The sequence below is a fragment of the Dipteris shenzhenensis genome, chromosome 21, assembly GCF_047967505.1.
Source record: "Dipteris shenzhenensis isolate YYH24624 ecotype China chromosome 21, Dip_SZ_1.0, whole genome shotgun sequence".
In the NCBI taxonomy this organism is placed as follows: domain Eukaryota; kingdom Viridiplantae; phylum Streptophyta; class Polypodiopsida; order Gleicheniales; family Dipteridaceae; genus Dipteris; species Dipteris shenzhenensis.
In genome coordinates, this window is record NC_141616.1 from 47,279,828 (window position 1) to 47,297,476 (window position 17,649).

Consider the following 17,649-nt stretch of genomic DNA (forward strand, 5'->3'; position numbering starts at 1 on the left):
CTCAAACAAGAAAGTAGTAAAGATATATTTCATTCATTTTATGCATAGCAAGGGCAGAGAACCCCTGTGCCTGAAGTAGCTACCGCACAAGAGTGTGCACATCCTGATGCAAAGAGGTATGTCGATGAAGAACCAAGCGAGAATGCCTGAGACGAAACACAACTTTGAAAGTGGAAGATGCCTACGGTGCTAGTTGCATAGCATGAATTTTATGGGAATCCATTTACTAGATATAAAGCTTCCTAATTTTAGTAAAGGTATGGAAATTCACATTGAGTTTAAATGTGACATGACCTTAGATGAAGTGATTGAAAAAGTCCTTAGAGAGATTGTCAAATATTTTAATGTGTGTCAATGTATATGATTTGTGAACTAAACTTTGGTTTAGTGTTAGGGATTTACAATTGAACGAAATGGTCAGTGACTTTGTTTTTCAAGGATCTAGATCATATGAGGGGCAAACCTTTGATTTATACTATTCAAGAAATTGTCTTTGGTAATTTTCTCACACTCTCATAAATTATTATTGAAGGAACATGGTAGAGAGAGGGAGAGAGAGAGGGTAGGCTAGGGAGAGAGGAAGTGATACTCAAAAGGAGACATAATGAAACGGAAATGAAATGACAAGCAATGAACAAAAATGAGAGTACTCACATGTAGACCAAAGAGCTTGTAGCTTGATACTTGATTTTATTGACACTAGACAAGTACAACTCTTATATAAGAGCACACACACACATATGAACACCTATGCATATGGGATAACTCCCAATATGACACGTGGCATCATAGGACACACTAGACTAGAACTCACACTAATCTCATATTCTTGCTAGTCTATATGTTCTTTTTTATTTTCTATCTAAATTCTTTTTGGTTGATGTGGTAAATATGCAAGTAAAATTATCTCAATTAGGATTTCATCCGATGAAATTATCATCCCTCCTAATTTCCTTTTGAATCCTACTTACTTGAAAAATTGGATGTATTGTGCATGCTCCTAGTAACACTAATTGAATAGTCCAAAATACATAGGAGATACTTGGGTTTTGAAACATGCTAGCATTTTCTTCAAACTCCAACTTTCTATGGTGTGGGTTTGCATAATTTATTGCTTTATCTTGAGTCTTTCTATTGCTACCCTTAGCTTTTGAGTCAAGCATTCAATTCATAGCTTCAAGAAAGTCTTTGCCTACTTGAATCTTCTATTTTTGAAGTCCCACTGCAATTGGGTTCTAGGTTGAGATCCATACATCAATAGGAATGGAATACAACCTATTATTGACTGTTTGGCACTACTATATGCAATTTCTAATTGGGTAAATAACGTTTTGAGTTATTTTCCTTTTACTTACATATGTCAAAGCATATCCTGAATGACCTGAATTATAGCAAAATTTCCAAAACATGCCTTGAGGTACTATGCATAAGTTTCCTAAATATTTTTTGGAGCATTAGGAAAACCAAATTCATTACTACAAATTGATAATGTCCATACCTAGTACAAAAAGAGGTCTTGGATACATCATCTTCTCTAATTCAAAATTGGTGATATCCAAAACTTAAATCAATCTTAGTAAAATATTTAGCCTATTCCAATTGAATAAAGAACTCATCAATGTGAGGCATAGCATATTCATTTCTATTGTGATTTTATATAATGCTCGGTAATGTATATAGTACCATCCTTTTTCTTTACCAACAAAATGGTGAAGACCAAGGTGAGATGTTCATTTTCTACCTATTTTTCTACCTCACGACGTTAATTTGACTAATTCTATCATAGGGGATTTACAAATAGGGGTAGATCCAGGATATATATTTATCTTATGATGTCTAGGTGAAACTATTGGTTGAGAAAACAAATGTTTAATACTTTGATTAATTTTGATGTTGGACCCATATAAAATATGTCTCCAAAATTTTAAGCTGTGAATTACTACCAATAACTCATTCTCTAAAGTACTATATTTAATTTATCACCTTGAAGGTTTTGACTCTCAAAGGCAATAAAATGACCTTCTTGCATTCATACGACACCAAAATGGAAGAACTACAATCATTTGTACAAATCACAAATAAACATTTCTCAAAGTCAGGTAGAGTCAATATGCAAGTAGTCCTTAATGCAACCTCCAAATTTTAAAAGCCTTGCTCCAATGATAAACAAATTGTTTCTTGAATAAGTCCTTAACTATTGATGCAATCTTAGAGAAATTTTGATTAAAGATGCAATAATAGCTACACAAACCAACGAAGCACCCTAATGCATGTACATTCTTAGTAACATGCCATTCCTTAATTACCCTTACCTTCTCTGAGTCAACCTTACTTCCCTTACCTTCTCCAATTCAACCTTAATCCTTTTTTCATTAATCACATGACTTAAATACGCAGCCTTTATCTTGAAGAATTTACTCATCTTAGTGTTCAAGAAATGTAGAGTCTCCTTCAAGAGCTTCAGCACTTGGTAAAGATGCTTCTTGTACTCCTGTTCATTGTGGCTATGAAAATAATGGAAGAGCATGACAATGATATTTCCTAAATAGAGTCAAAGAAATCATCTCATTAATTGACAAGAAGTCATGAGTGCATTGGTAAATCCAAAGTACATCATTTAATACTCAAAATGGCTAATCTGTGTCCTAAATGTAGTGTTGTGGATATCTTCCTCCTTTATTCAAACTTGTTGATACCCAAACTTTAAGTCGGGCAAGTCATGTACCTAATATCTATCTTTTAGTATTAACTTGTTGAGGCCATCTTTCTTTTTCACTATAAGAGTTGGGGCCCCAAAGTGTGGATTACTTGGCCAAAGGGTGAACTAATTGGACAAATGAATCCTTTCTCAAAAGCAAATTGCAACTTGCCTTTCCTCTTCTTCTAACTCCTCCTTATTCATCCTATAGTGTGCTCTACAAAGAGGTCTAGATCCTAGAATGAGCTCAATGGTATGATTCTCTAGCATAGACACATGCAAATCATGTGAATAATCCATAGCAAATCTATCATCAAATTGCTTCAAGACCCTCTAGACTTTTACACACTTATTTTGCTATGCTCCAAATTCATTTCCCTTACATAAATCAAACTACGATTCACTACTTTATTCACATTTTATTTTGCACTAGTATTAGATATGAGTTGGATAGCTAGTATATCTTTTTCACCTTTCAAGGTAATGGTTATGTTCTAAAGTACATGTATGCTTTCATACATCCATGACTAGGTCTAAGTTATGCCTCTATGTTTTACCTAAAATCATATTAACATCTTACAACATAGCCACTATAAAGTAACATTGATCCTCATACTGTAGGCATCCTAAAAGGTACATTTATAGCTTGTGATGCACATTGATCCTTCTATACTTAGAAAGCTCCATGAATGTTGATGTCCTTTAGTGGCCATTTCCTAGATTAACTAGGTTAGCTAGGCTATCTAAAACAATATTACTCCCATTGTCGAGTAAATCATAATGTATTGACTACCTACACTACCATACATCTTAAACAAATCATGTGGACCAAAGGTGTAACAAGAAATAAAAACATTTGTTTCAAGTGCGTTTTTTTTTTCTTTACAACCAAATGTCAAACCTTCCCTCTCTTGCTTAAAGAAAAATGCCCATGCCCTAGTAGTGTTTGTTCTTTCCAAGTTCTTCTTCAATTTTGGGCACTCAAAGAATCTATGAGTTATCGCTCTCTTACATCCAGATCACTTTCTTTTAATCTCTCCATTTCTTGCGCACTTTTAGGTAATGGTATCACCTTCCCATGGGTCTACCATCCTGCCACCAATGAGGAAATTATGAACAAGAGAGAGAGAGAAAATCCAAAATTAAGATGAAATCCATCAAGTTGGACCATCATTCATCATCTATAATAGTTAATGGCCAAATTTTGTTGAAGGATTGAAGGCAATCTCGAAGGATCTGAAGGCATGCACCATACAAGGAAATCAAAGGAACAAAGGTGATAGTCAAATGCACATAGTAATAAGAAATGAAAACATCCTTTTAAGAGGCTCTCCACTATCGGGAAACACTCAAGTGGAAATGAGAAAGACAAACTATGCAAAAAAACTCTAACTACAAATCTTTGAACAAGCACATGTCTTCACCAACAAACTACACATGGACACAACAAAGCAGAGTACTCTTGGCCATCTTGTCTTGATTATTTTGCAAACATTGTGAAATGTAGCAAACTAAGTACCTAGAGGATGCATGAGAGAATATGCCATGCAAGGCAAAGACAAGTAGTACTACCATAAGGACTATACATGATGCAAGGACACGGTATGTATTTCCACAATGCCATTGAGTGGGAAGGTTAGCAAGGATCATTTGAAATAAGAAGAGATGAGTGGGGAATTGGAGCTACTATAGATAGAGGCAAGATAAATATAGCATGAGGTATGGGCACAATGAAAGATTCAAGGTAGTCAAGGCCTAGGAGAAGACAAATGAGAAAAGTGTTGTAACAAGATGTTGTTAAGACTCCCAAGTTGTTAGATCCTTAATCAATAATTCAACTACTATGAAGAAGATGGGTTAGAGGAGTTCCATTCATGCCATTAAGGACCCATTGTGTTGGTTGAAGCTCCAGAGGTCAAAGCATAATTAAAGCTAATCCAAAGAACTAAAAGATTGAATCCAATAGCCAGGAAGCTATAGGAAAGTTGAAGAAATGGATCTAGGATTGGAAGTAGAAGAGTGAGCACATAGTTAAGATTGTACCATAGATTTAGAGATAAAGTTTAGGATAGCATTAATGCAATGATGTCATATATGTTGAGGCAAAAGGAATAACGGAAACCTACAAATTCAGGGCACTACTCTTGATTGGGAAATCCCATTGCATTAATTGGGATTTCCTCAAGAAAGAGGAGGTTAGTGATAATAGATTGGAACATGCTATTTAACTAAGAGGGAGCCCAAGATGAAATATAGGTTCTTGATGTGTGCACAAGAAAGCATATTCTTAGGAAGCTAGTGATTCATGTGCATAGTCATTAGATGGGGATCGATTGGTGGGGACATGGATTTGAGTTAGTGGATTTATGAGTCGTCTTATAAGTTTTGGTATGGCTAATTGAAGACTAAGGGTTCCATTCTCACTTGGAGCTTTTACCAAATGCAGGAGAGAGTAGATAAAGAGCATTTAATGGGTGAATATTATTTCATTATATATGGTCAACCTTAGACTAAGGGCTCCAAGCTGATCACTTGGACCAACTAAGGGCTCCAAGTAATTCACATGGATGGACAACCTAAGACTAAGGGTTCCAACTGGTCAATTAAAGCATTGACTAATGTAAAATCAAGTAGTTATAAATAATTTATAGTAAGATAATGGGTGAATATTAATTCATTGCATGTGGTTTCTATAAAATGTAATTTTTAAAAATCCTTACATAGCCAATTATGGGAAAAGACTATCCCAAAGGTCTGTATCAATATCAACCCATTGGATTGTTAAGGAAATCATAGACTTCTCCTTATCTTTGTGCTCTTCATTGGGATACTTAAATGGGCACATCTCTATACAGAGAATCTAACACTCGTTCTCCTATAAATTTTCCCATGTACCATGCCTAATCTTTAACAAGTATTTTCCCATCACTAAAGTCTATTAATGTTCAACTCTTGATAAAAGATTGTGTTAATTGAAATTTCCAAAAATTTCAACCATAAACATGAATAGAACTCATCATAGTGGTATCACTAGTATCTAGAGAATCAGATATCATAATGGTTTCTTTTGTATCTAGAGACTCAAATGTCACTCAATATTCAATTGTGCAGCTTATCCACCTAAGATAAGAATAGTTTCAAGTCAACCAAAACTCTATGTGTTCAAACTAGCACAACGCCTTGGATTAAACTAGGAATTATAAGATTCTTGTTCTCATGACATTCCCATGAATTCATTTCATGGCTCTTAGGTATAGGAATGAGTCCCTATAGATCCTCATTAATTCAACTAGCACTTTCACCCAATTCACATATGTATGAAAAAGGTCTCTCTAGTGGTGGATCACAAAGTTAAATCAATCAAGTCTATTAGACACTTCTACCATCAAATCCCAATGTGAGAGGTCCAAACACCACCGGAGTTGTTGCTCCTCCCCGTGAGCTACTACCCCCCCTCTCCCTCTCTTAGCCAGCCCCCTCTCCCTCTCCCTCTCCCTCTCCCTCTCCCTCGTTGCCCCCCCTCCCCCCCCTTCGCTGCTCCTCCTCTCCCTCCCCTCTCGCCAGCCCCCTCTCCCTCCTCCCTCACCCTCCCTCTCCCCTTCCTCTTCCCTGCCCTCCCTCTCCCCCCTCGACTGCCCCCTACCTCTCCCTCCCTGCTGCCCCTACCTCCCCTCCCTGCCCTACCTCTCCCCCACCCGTCAGCCCCCCCGCCCCCCTTCTCCTCCCCCGCCCCCTCCCCCATCATCCCTCTCCCCCCCACTGCCCCCCTCCCCATTGCCCCTTCTCCTCCGCCCTCCCTCTCCCCCGCTAGCCCCCTCGCCCCCTTCTCCTCCCCTACCCCCCTCCCTCGCCCTCCCTCTCCGCCCCGCTGCTCTCCCCCTCCCCCATCCGTTCCTCTCCCCTGCCCTCCCTTTCCCTCCCTCCTAACCCACCCTCCTTTCCTCTCCCCCTCCCCCTCCTTCCTCTCCCCCACCCTCCCTTTCCCTCCCTCCTATCCCCCCCCCAAGGAGACCCAAAAAAAAAAAAAAAAGAGTTAAAAAAAAAAAAACCTCCTCCCTCTCCCTCCCCGCCCCCTTCCTTCCTAACTCAGCTCCCCACGCCTCCCCCTTAGCCTACCTCCTTGATATTTTAGGCAATTTGCCATGGCTTGCAACAAAAAATATGGTAGTAGTGGATTGCTAATAATGGCCTAGATTATCAGATAAGGGTTTGCTTGCCCACTAATTGCTATTAGACTATTGTTATAAGCACTCTACTATTTTTAAAGTTGTTTTGTTCAGGGGAAGCAACATTGGCTGGATGGCTTCAATCACTACCTAAATTCACTACTAAACTATTCCTCTATTTATGAGGATTGTTATCTAAAAAATCTACCCAAATGTATGACAATTTTTTAATGAAGTGTCATCATCTCTGGAGAAAACTTGGCCTCTATTTTGCACCAAAATTGGTGCAAAATTTGGGCTTTTTATTTCTATGCTTAGTCAGTAATTCTTGGATTGTGTTACCTAGCCAAACTTCAACTTTTCATTGGCTTTCTTCAAATACAGCAAATAGTGTATTATCTTAAAGGTTTGGTGATCAAAATCATTGCCCCCTTCAGTCTATCCTCTCCTTCCATTCCCCTCTCTCCTACCCTCTCTTTCTCCGTCTTCTTGCGCCTGCGTTCAGGGTGTCCTAGGCAGTAGTTTCACGGACGGAGCTTTTTTAGTGTTGGAATTGGCCTTTTCACATCGATTGGCGAATGGATCTCCATTCAGCCAATCTCCATCCACTTCCATCGGTCGCAAGAACCGTCATTTTTTCAAAAGATGAGTTGCAGCAAGTCAAGAAATATGTGGAATTAGAGGGCTCCACATCACTTTTCGCCCACATCTTTGGGTCACACCCTTCCAGATCACAGGCTAGAGACTAGATGCTGGCAGTGTTACTAGGAGACCTCACCCCACACCTCAGGGATATTCGACTTTTGGGTCGTGGATTCTTCCAAGTGGTTTTTGACTCCCATGAGTCCACAGCCCTTGTTCTTAAAGCTAATCCCCTGGGTTTAGGTTTGAGGAGGATCTTTCTTTTACCCTACACCTTGGGCTTTGATCCGATCGAGGAGGACAGGTAGGTCACATCATTGTTTATTAGATTTCCTGGTCTTCCCCAGGTCTACCATCGATTGCTTGCCACTATTGGAGCCACATTCAGAGTGGTCACTGAGATCCCCTCCCTTCTTGGCATGCCTTCTTCCTCGGCAGAGGCAGTCAGTGCAAACGAGGTGCCTCGTGTTAGGGTCATTGTCTCTGACCCTAACATCTCAGATGACCACATTATGCTTCAGCGTCCAGATGGCTCTCTCTTTCGACAGAGAGTCAAGATTTCAGGTAGACACTTTGCTAGAGACTGCCCAAGGAAGAGAAAAAGACCCAAGAGGTCTTCTGGTGCGGCTCCTTCATGTACTACCATGATTGCACCTCCCTAGCACCCTATACCATGCACTCCAGGACCACTAAGAGCAACAGGGCGCCCTGCTTCGCACACCCTAGGACCACCACCAGGGGTAGCAGGGCGCCCAATGCCTGTAGCACACCCAGTACCACGATGGAGAGCTATCAGAGTGGCTCCCTTACCTCAGGAGGAGACTTTTGATCCTGTTCAGACAGACACCTTCCAGACTCCAGAGGTGGATGTTGCTGCAGTCCCAAACACTACAGTTTCACATCAGGAGGGGCCTTTAGATCCACCAGCCCCAATCACTTTGGTTTCTGACCCCTTGGTTTCTGACCACGAGGGAGCTATAGGTACTTCCCTGTAGACTATTCCTACCATAGTCAGGACAACCGAGAAAGTGCAGCTGCAGATGAGGACTCCTGATTCTTCTTCACCCTAGCCACAGGCCTCCTCAACCCCCAACTCCAGTTCTGTTGATAGAGGCCTCGCAGGTCCTTCTCCTCCATCTTCCATGAGTGCAGGTCTTCTTCGCACTCCTCGGCTAGACTTGCTTGTGTTAGGAATCCTTTTTCGGTACTAGCAGATTCGTCGACTTTCATGGATGATGAGGAGTTTGTGCCCTCCACCTTAGGGGTCCCGATCATTGGGATTCCTTCTGATAGGGCCTCCCTTTTAGCAAGTGTGGGGATCCTTTCACCCGTTGAGTTTCCTGCCCTCAGTAGGAGTGTTTCGGCCCAGGGGAACTGGTCTCCTCTACTAGGTTGGGTAAGCCTTTCCATCCAGCATCCTCCTATCGATGAGGATAGTCAGTTGGAACATACAGGGCCTAGGCAGAGTTCCACACCGTCGCTGTAGGCAGTTGATCTAGAACCAGCTTCATTCAGGTGTCACTGGAGGTGCCTTTGATATCCTTTTTGTCCAGGAACACAAGCTGGATGCCAGTGATTGCTCTAAGTCTAGCAAACTGCTTTCAGGACATACCTTCTGGTCACCTGCTATGGGCACAAGGGGAGGTACTTGCATTTCGGTCTTTCTTTATATTCTCCCCTTGGTTGCTAGTCATGGTGTTATCTCCCTTCTAGAGCTCAATGGATCATTATTTTGATTCGAGGGCATAAGATTGGTCTTCTCAATCTTTATGCTCCCAACAACAGAGGGGAGCGGATCTCCTTTTGAAAGGAGTTACTCTCTTGGGCCCCCATTGCAGATTCTTGGATCATTAGTGGCAACTTCAACATGGTTGATTTGCCTTCAGACAAAAAGTGAGGCAGATAGGGTGGAATTCATTCTTTGAGAGGGCAGCTTGAGATGCCTTCCTCTTTCAATTCAGTGGCAAGGACACTTGGTTGGATGATGCCTTTCATATTATGCCACTGTCACTCCTGTACTCTTGGTTGAACAGGAGAATACACATGCCCGTTCATGCACGGATTGACAGATTTTATGTAGATGATTGGGCACTTGACAAAGAAGAATCTGTATGCATTTCTACTGGGGTTTCCACCTCATATCATTTTCCAGTGGTGTTGCAGATTCTTGAGCCTCATCGGACAGGACGCTCTGCTAGTGTCAGGAGTCTGGATGCTTTTTATGCAGAGGAGACCCTTACGGAAGATATTTTATAGATTTGGGTTTCTCACATACAGGGTGGAGCTGTCCACCCATCTCAGGTAGCTGCAACCTTATCCGGAATTAGTGACTATTATCATACAGTCACTGATTCTAGGAGACGTGAGATTCTCAGATGTGAGATTGGTATATGCTAGCAGTTAGCATCCCTTCAGAGAGAAGAGCAGAAGAGGCCAACAGATGCTTGGATTCAGAAGTGCCTTGCTATAGCAAGGGCTCATTTGCAGATATTGTTGGATCAGAGAGCAGAATATGCCTTTCATGCATGGGAATCCTTTTGGATTCAGATGGGTGGCAGGGTCAACAAACCCTTTTTCTCTACTCATGGGCCCAGACATAGTAGAGATAGTGTTTCGCAACTTGTTGACTCAAACGGGGTGTTACAGTCAGATCCTGATGCTGTCATGCGTGTAGCTTCATATTTTTTTGCATCCCTTCTTACTGCAAATCTAGGCACACAGGCCATTGATGATGCGAGAGAGGTTATTTAGTAGTGTATCCCTATATTGGTGAAGGATGAGATGTATGTTTCTCTGGATGCACCTTTCACCAATGCAGAATTCAAGATTACATTACTTGCCCTTCACAAGGGCAAGTGCCCACGTTCAGATGGACTTACCCCCTCCTTTTTTATTACTTTTTGGGAGTAGATTGGTGATCACATTATATCAGCCCTGTAGGGCATGTGGGACTCTGGTGAGATGCCGAACTCACTTACAGATGGTCTCATTCATCCCATCCCAAAGGGGGGTAATAGAAATCTTGTGTCTCAATGGAGACCCATCACTCTATTGGGCACTTTTTACAAGATTCTGGCGAAAGCCATCGGTTTGCGGCTACAGGTTTTTCTTCTAGATTTGATTCCTAACACGCAAACACGGTTTGTGCATGGCAGAAGTATTTTTTATAGTATTTTCTCATTTTGGGAGGCCTCAAAATGGGCCATGCAAAGCCGCCAGAGATTGGCCATTCTACTCTTGGACTTTGAGAAAGCTTACGATAGAGTAGACTGGGATTTTTTAGAGGGTACTCTATCTCGCTTTGGTTTTTCAGATGCATGGATTAGAGGAGTATCCTCTCTCTACAGATCAGCCCATAGCCAGTTGCTAATTGGGGGGGTAAGAGGGGACAGGTTTCAGATTTCCAGATCCGTCTGCCACGGATGTCCTCTTGCCCCATTTTTTTTGTTTGTTTGTGGCGAAAGCTATGAGTATCTACATTAGATCTCAAGCTGATATTTATGGGCTGAGGCTTCCTATCTGCCGGGAAGAAGAGCTCCTGGATAGTGAGTTGGTAGATGACACGGCTGTTTTTTTGGATGCCTCCCCCAGGACACTCATTTCCTTCCAGACAGCCTTGGATTTGTTTTGCATGGCTGCAGGTGCACACATTAATTGGCATAAATCCCGTGGTTTTTGGATTTGCGAGGATGACACCCCAAATTGGGGTAATGATATTGGCTTCACTTGGGTACAGAGGGGCTTCTTCGTCATATATTTGGGCTGCTAGGTTGGGGTGGGCATCTCTCCTTCACAACAGTATGCTCCGGTGTTGGAAAGCATCAGAAGAAAGCTCCTTTTCTGGAGCTCAGCCAAACTTGACTTGGCCTCCAGGGTGGTGGTGGTTAAACAGGTTCTTCTAGCCATAGCATGGTTTGTATGCTCTTGTTGGTGCCACTCTAGGGATTGTATCACTCAGCTTAAGAGGCCTATACGAAACTTTTTATGGAGTGGTCTAGATGGCACAACTGATGTTACAGCCAGGGTGGCATGGGAGACCTTGATTCTTCCTACAAGAGAAGGGGGTTTGAATATCATCAACCCAGATCTACAGTGCAAAGCTTTCTCTGCAAGTTCGTTGTGAGAGGGCTTATGCTAGGGCAAGAGCCTTGGAAGGATTTTTTTATCAGATGTATACAGTCTCGCACGCCCACTTCAGGAGAGGATTGGACACACAGTACTAGATGGGTTTTCACCACAGCCCACCTCAGGACTCCCTCTTCCCCTCTTATGGTTGCTATCTTGAAAGCATGGGCCAGCTTTAGGAGTACTCTTCGTAGGATTCCCCCATCCACCCGTGAAGAGATTGAAAGGCACCCTATCATGTGGAATGACAGGATTTTGGATGAGCTTGCAAACCACTTGGAGCTTCTCCTTACATGCAGTGGCCAAGATGGGAGAGGGGCCCTGGGGCTTACAGTGGGAGCATGGAAAGCCTTGAGGAAGCTTCCTGTAGACCGATAGGCCCAGATGGTTCTTAATATCAGAGGGAGTGCAGGGAGAGTCCAACAGATTGATGCAGCCTTGCCCTTGGATTGGCTGGACACAGATGACATGCCTATTACTTGCTCCACCTGGATGGGGGCATTTTCCAGATTGGGAGTTCCTTTACAGGTGATTGCTTTTCTTGACACACATGAGGATGCCTTAGTTTTTTATGTTTCTTCCGGGGGCAGGCTGTCTAGATCCACAGATGATATCTTGTTGGAGGTACCGTTTCAGCCAGTCAGGATAGTGGGCTTCATGGAGCATGGCTCTCTTTCACAGTGGTACTTGGATCCTGACCCGCTTCGCCTCGCCCTTGGCTCATGGAGGCTGTGGCTCTATGGAGGTGTCCCAATTAAGTTTTTGCAGTGGGACCCTGGGGAATGGGAATGGATAGATGAAGGGCACCAAGAGAAGGGCATCCCCTTCTTTCGTTACACGATCAGTAATGCTAGGAAATTCCAGCTCAACTGTAGGGTTTGGAGGCCCACCAGAGCTCATCATTGGGAGAACTTTCAGATACATGCTGACTTGCAAAAAAAATTTTGGCAGAGACTCTGGAAATCCCACCGAAATAGAAAAATCACTCTCTTCTTTTGGTTTTCTATTCATGGTGGGATAACAGTAAACCATTGGAGATCCAGGTTCGGAGCTGACCCTTGTTGCCCTCGCTGCCTTTCTGCTTTAGAGACAATGCAGCACTGCCTTTGGGATTGCAAACAGGCGAGAATCATATGGAAGGGGATTGCAAGAGTTTTCAGCACTTTTGTTTGCCTACCTTTCTATATGACATGGGGATCAGTGGCTTGGCTTACTCTTTCAGGACCCCCGGTATTTTTTGAGAGACTTGATTCCTCTTGGGCTCTTCACATCCGATGACACCTTGTGGAGTCGTGCTCTCTAGAGGATGTTCTGGCCACTCTTTTCAGGGCTGCTCACTCCTCAGTCAACTCTCCATGGGAGATCCTAGCTAGCATTGCAACATGGCACATTTGGAGAGCCAGATGCACTGAGGCTTTGGAGGGTTCTCAGGTTCACCCTTCTCAGATCTTGGCCAGTACTTGGACAGATACGATACACACTCTGATGGCCATTTGGGCGACCATGCAGGGATTATCTCGAGTAGTCTCCTCCAGGAGAGTTACTTTTGTCAGAGATTGGAGAGACTCTCCCTTCTTTGCTAAGACTTCTACAGGGTTGAGATGGCATTTTCAACCTCAGCCTTGGTTTCTTTCTACCTCATTCCTCTGAGGTGTTTTTTATTACATGCTTAGCATGGTGTATTTCCGCACGAGCTTGCTCTAGCGAGTTTCTTTGTTACTTAATAAAAGTCTCTTTTTTGAAAAAAAAAAATTCTATTAGACACTTTCCTAGAATTGCATATGAAAAATAATCTTTGGTCGTCATTGGAGTGATTATAATTTACACTAGTCATTATGTTTGAAAAAATAGAGATCTTTTATGATCTTTATATCAATGTCTTTGGTTGGTTTAATAATGTTCTTTGCTTGTCTATGCTTTGAACGTATCTAGAGTGGTAAGATTGTTGGAACCATTCATTATAAACTCTTTCTCCATGCCATGATTTTTGGTTACTTGAGGTAATAATCTCATAAGACTAGGGCCTTGGGGGAACTTATAATAGAATTTAGTGTTTAAGATTTTCAAGCCCTTTTGGGCCAAAGTAATTATTTACAAACCCAATGAGGTTAAACCAATTCCAAAGGTGGACATTATGAACCATAAAAATCTAGTCTATCATTCCTAAGGCATATTAACATACCTTAAATAAACCTAGATAATAGGCAGACCCAATAAATATCATGTCATATAGCCATTTCCTCCCAAGACACCTACATAAGGATATTGCTTTGAAGCAATAGTTTACTTGCAAAAGAAGAGTGTGCTTCAATATACTTTTGAAATATAAGTTGGGCCAAGATTTTACATCTCTCATTATTGGCCTTCAATGTGAGGTGATTGTACTACTCTTGTGTCTCTATGCAACTAGTAGACCTTTGCAATAGTTATTTCCTAGTAGACCTTCAAGTGACTATGCTCCTTGGTCTATCCGCTATGCATATCTATCGCATTAGAGTCTTGATTTTGAACTACCTACTTGATTACATACAGTTTACTCCATACTTTAGAACCAAAGTGCAAAGAGCAATAAAAGAATTCAATCCATAAAGACACTCCTCCTGACCAGATCGCCATTAATGTTTTACTTACCTTAATCTGTGTGATCTATTACAATTAAGAGCCCATGCATAAATTCCTAAATTTGTGAACATTAAACTAGGCTATAATGCTAGTTTTGCATAGTTTGTTCCATGCACAATCACCCTTGTGGAAGTTTTCATAGCCCAAGACTATTTGCAATCAATCATTAATACTGATCTACCTCCCCCCACCTATAGACCTTTGTTTCCAAGTTCCCACTCATCTAATTTTCGATTTGAAGGTGGCCACACTAGCTATCCTTGCTCCTCAAATTTTGCCTAGACTCTTCAAACTATGTTGCATAAATCCATGTAGCTTTGCCATAGCTTGCTCATTAGAACTCCATAAGAATACTACCCAAGCATTTGCATGTGGAATGCATAGATGTCAAGCCCCAAAGAAGGATTCCAAAAAGATAGGGAAAAAATAATGCACAAATCAAATATCGTTTGGGCAGCTCCTATGTAGCTCCTAGTTGGACTTCGAATTGATGTTAGTCCTGGTAAAGTGACTATTCATAAGAAATTGTAGCAAGGTATAACCAATTATGATATCTATATCCCTGCAAATTTTGATATCCACTATAGACTATTGTTATGGCCCTCCGAATGCACAAGTCTATAGTTGTGCTAAAGGAGCAATCACTAGTGCCCTTTAGCAATTTTGTGCTCATTAAAGTCTCTGTCCACACAAAAGACTTGCAAAATATCAAGAAATACCATTCAATTCTTTAACAATAGTAAATATCGTGTTTGGATTCCAATCATTTTAAGTATCTCATTTAGACTCAAGGTTCATGAAATTAGACATAGATTGATTAGTTGCATGGTTCATGAAATTATACATAGATTGATTAGTTGCATGCAATTTGTTTTGAATTGTCGTGCCATTATCTTCCCAATGGTCTATTTTCCCCCATGTGCTTGTCTTTTTCTAAGTAGGAGGCCATTGCACTCATGAATAAGTAAATAGTAGAGGCCTCCAGAGTCTACTCTCTATTTAGACCTATAGCACAGTAAATCTACCGCAATTGCAAGCAAACCTACCACAATGGTGGGCAAAATCTTCCTAATTTTTATTGTTCATCCTTAATTGCATATCATTGCTACAACAAGTTCTTAGAATCAACCAAAAAGTTATTAGGCCCAAAAAGCAAGGTGTAGATGTGGGATTGATTGTTATCACTAACATTCTGCACCCTCCCAAGACCCTTTCTCATCTATCTTTTAGGATCCATTGACCCAAAAGAGGATACACTTGATGAGGCATTTTAGGAGGAGATGTCCATCAAGAAAGCATGCATGTATTTCAAGATAGTGCATAGAGTTGCAACGATAAAGAGTGTACAAGTGTATTTCAAGAGAGTGCAAGTACAAAGTATATTTTAACAGAGTGTGCAAAGTTGTCACTATAGCTCTTTAGATGAACAATCTTTTAAATATGGAAATCTTTGAAGTACATCATGCATGAAATGAAATTTTACATCTTTGAAGTACATCATGCATGAAATGAGATTTTACCTCTACTTCATGTGATACAATTGGATCCTACCTTATATTATATGCACTAGTGTGGTGTGGAAGGTATTAACAAGCTCATAAAAGAAGTGAGAGATGTTGGAAAAATGGACACCAAAACTTGAAGTTGATGCAAAGGGTAGCAAGAAGGACCAAAAGAAGAAGAATGTGTTTAGAGGGATAAGCAAGGAGAGTTGATGCCAACTCAATCTATGTCTAAGTATGGGTGATGAGCAAATGTTGACAAAATGCTTACCACATTTGAATTGAGGTGAATGGAAAGCCACCACAAAATAATGATTTTCCAATGTAATTTCCTAAGTCTAAGCATTTGTGTGGACTCTCCTTGTATGAGGAGAAGCAAATGAGGGCCACTGAGTCGATAGACTCTAACCAAAAATTAATAGTATGCATTATTATTTTGGTAAATTTCTTAAGTAAAATGAGATGTGTATTTTGTCTTTCTATTCAATAACCTAAAAAGGATATAAGTGTATCTAGGTGAACAAAGAATAACGATGCTTGTATTCCCACCATCTGGATGTGATAGATTGGGGCCACATTTTGAGTGTCTTATCTTCCATGTGTTCCTGTAATTCTCTATCCATGTCTTCTTGTATTTTTCCATCTATGATTTCTTGTATTTTCAATCCATAATATACTAGTTAGTGAGATCCATCCCATTGTAATATTTGATTTTCATTTAAACAATGGCTAAATCAAATTACAAAGGTAGAGGAAGAACAAGAGAGGACAAATTTCATAGTAAATGGGGAGCATATGCCTATAAAGTGGTGGATACCAAGAGAGGACAACATTCATGACTGAATGGGGAGCATACCAAGAGCATTTAGCCTTACTAAATATAAATTTTTGGTTGAAAAAGACACCACCAACTTTTTGTATATATGGGGTAACAAACTATTATGAATAACTTGATGATTTTCTAACAATATTCCTTGATGATTTCTCAATGTAACATAATAAAGAGTAGCACCTAACTCATTTGAGAAAAGTATTCTAGAAGTGAGGAAGTCCAAAATCCTTTCAAACATGTAGTTTACATGTTTTCAAGACTTTTACTAGGATCTTCAAAAATTAGATTGCATTAGAAAAGGCTAAAATTTCAAAAGACGGAAAAACCAAAAACTCAAAAAGGTGCATCGAATATCATGCAAGGAAAAAATATTTTGTTTGGAACAAAGACAGTTCAAGGGCCTCTGTGACTTTGAAGGAAATGGCAATTAAGACACCAATATTGAGATAGGTAAGATGGGATGTCATTTTTTGTGTGCATATGGATGCATCTAGGTTGGATTTTGGTTTGATCCTCACACAACCTAAGCGGACACTTATTTCCTATATTGTATACAAATAAAATATTCACTCAAGCAAAAGGAATTACATTCTAATTATGTGACAGCCCTTGACATGGTATGTAGTATCCAAAAATTCAGGGATTAATTGTTAACCACTTTTTTAATTTTCTATGTCACCCATCAATCTTTTTTGGTTTTTATAAATCAAAGTAAGATTTATGAGGTGGACGTTGTTGCTACAAGAATTTATTTCAAGATAATCCACAAGGTAGGAGATATTCAAGTATTTATATGAAAAACATTGCAAATACTTTACCAAATGTCGGTTTATTAATTTTAGAAGTAAATGATGGAAAAAAAAGTTATAGCCAAGAACCTAATAAAAGAAATGCATAAAAGAAACTGTGCACTAAGTCACATGAATGACCAAAAAGCCTCTACATCTATCAAGCAATTGCCAAAGTCAACAAAGAAGTTAGTTGATGAGGCAAAAGGCATTATTAAAGGTATGAAGTGTAGAAGACAATAGGCCACCTATAGATGTTATATAGCTTAGATCA